Raw genomic sequence first — 2,286 nt, forward strand, 5'->3', positions numbered from 1 at the left:
GCCCCCACGGGATCCATCCCGGGAGTGAGCTTGGAGCGTTGACTACTTTGCAACACACACAGGGACCATGGGGAACAGACGTAGCCGCCCCCTCCAGAAGGAAGGACAGTGTCAGCACCAATTCAGACCCCCTTCAGACCGGGGCGGTTCGACCGCACGGATCCACCAACATGAACGATCCCATACATTGCTATGGGCACTGTTCATGCGACCGCTTGGGTCCGCGCGATCCGAACCGCCCCCCTCCCTGCACTATTTTTGCCGCGCTGGTCAGTGCAGTTTCCATACAGGCTTCAATGGAACCGCGCTGATAGGTGCGGTTTTGGGTCATTTTTGATTGTGTTTCAGCGCCGAAATGCAATTAAAAACTCCCCAAACCTCCCTTTTGAGATCAGCGCGGTAACCGCGCTGATCCGCAAACCGCCCTGGTGTGAATGGGCTCTCAGAGATGATTTGAGGATCTGCAGCCGAGTGATACAGAAATAAGACACATTGAGGGGAATTTATCAAAACTGGAGCAGCTGTGCACGGCAACCAATCAGCTTCCACCTTTCATGTTCAAAGCTTAACTGAACAAACTGAAGAGAGAAGCGATTGGTTGCCATAGGCAGCTGCTCCAGATACTGTCTGCTCCAGTTTTGATCATTCCCCCCTTCCCCCCACCTCCCATTATTGTTAATAGTTAAGATACGTGAATGTATTTTTAAGATTTTGTTCTAAGGACTGGAGGAGATTGATTTACATTTTGCACCGTACCTTTAAATCCGCATCTAAAGGTTCCTTTAAAGCAATCCGGCGCGTTTCGTGTATAAAGCGTAAAGTGCGGCGACTGGGTTCAAAGTGCAGTAACCTTAGCAACCAATCCGATTTCCATTTGCTGCAGTCAAATGGGAAAAAGGGAGCAATCCTATTGGCTGCGATGGCTTAGTGCATTGTGCTCACAGTAACTGCACATTGTGGCATTTAAAAGGGTGGTCAGATTTTTTTAAAGGTTTTCATTTATGTGTCTGGCTGGGACAGACATATACCTGTAACAAATGACCCCCCCGGGCCCAAATATCCCACCCCATGTACACAACAAGCTTACAATTGACATGTATACATTACAGGCAATGTAATAGCTGCATCTCCCCTCCGATATCCGACGTCAGTAAGCATCCCTGATCTGAGGCAGCTTAAACCGCGCCAGTTTGTGCCACCTCTGCCGGGACATTTACCCCACAGATGGCAGCAACTTCAGACACAAGAATCAGCACATATGCTCATCAATTTTCTGCATATATTAGGAAGGAAAATGAATTTGGTGGAGGAATTTGTAGTGACGGCTTTTGTGAGCTGTTCCTTGCCCAGTGTGCCAGCCTTCAGATCATGCAGAATCAGGAGTATCTGTGCAAACATAGGCCCAACAAGCAAACCTCCTTCTGTTCCCTGCCAGGCCAGCTCACCCAAAATCCTGAGATTTCCTAAAATTCTGGCCATGCCATTCTTCCCTCATGTCCCACCACCGTGCAACCATCCCCTGTGCCCCATCACTTGGCTCAACTCTTACATGGCCCAGCACATTGCCATCTCTCCTGGGCCCAACAACCCCTGCCATCCTCCCCCATGCCCTTAATTCTGCCATCCTCCCCCATGCTCTTCATTCTGCCATCCTCCCCATGCCCCCAAACCTCCCCCATGTCCTGTCACTGCAATCCTCCCCCATGTGCAAGCACAGTGTCATCCTCCCCAAGCACCTTACCATCTATCTCCTGCCCCAGGGCCCTGACATCCTCCCCTGCACCCCAGCACCCTTCCCTGTGTCACAACCCTCTGTCATCCTTCTCCATCAAAGCTTGCTACACTCCCCCCATACCCCTACCATCCTCTCCATTACTCCTGCCTAACCCTTCCCACCCTACCATCTTCACCTGTCATCCCCTATATCCCTAGCACCCCACCTGCAGCTGTTATCCCCCTAGCCCCCCTTCTGTCATACCCCTGCTCCCCTCCCCCAGACCTCTGCCATCTCCCAGATTTCTCATACCCCTGTCATTCCCCATACTCCTGTGATCCACCAATACCCCTATTATCCCCCTATTCCCCTGTGATCCCCTATACCCCTCATATCACCCTATAATCTCCCTATACCCCTGTGATTCCCCTATACCAAGTGATCCTCCATTGCCCTATACTCTGTAATCTCCCCATACCCCCAAGATTCCCTGATACCCCTGAGTTCCCACTCCCCATACTCTTGTAATCCCCCCCATACTCCTGTGACCCCAAAAACACATGCGATCACCC

At 51.2% G+C, this 2,286-nt stretch overlaps 1 protein-coding gene across 1 annotated transcript in view; it reads right to left on the reverse strand.

Moving 5' to 3' along the window:
* JPH3 (junctophilin 3) overlaps window positions 1–2,286 on the reverse strand; it is a 32,177-nt gene that overhangs the window by 28,791 nt on the left and 1,100 nt on the right. The window lies entirely within an intron of this gene.

The sequence above is a fragment of the Nanorana parkeri genome, unplaced genomic scaffold (genome assembly GCF_000935625.1).
Source record: "Nanorana parkeri isolate BGI_ZX_2015 unplaced genomic scaffold, ASM93562v1 scaffold3345, whole genome shotgun sequence".
NCBI lineage: Eukaryota > Metazoa > Chordata > Amphibia > Anura > Dicroglossidae > Nanorana > Nanorana parkeri.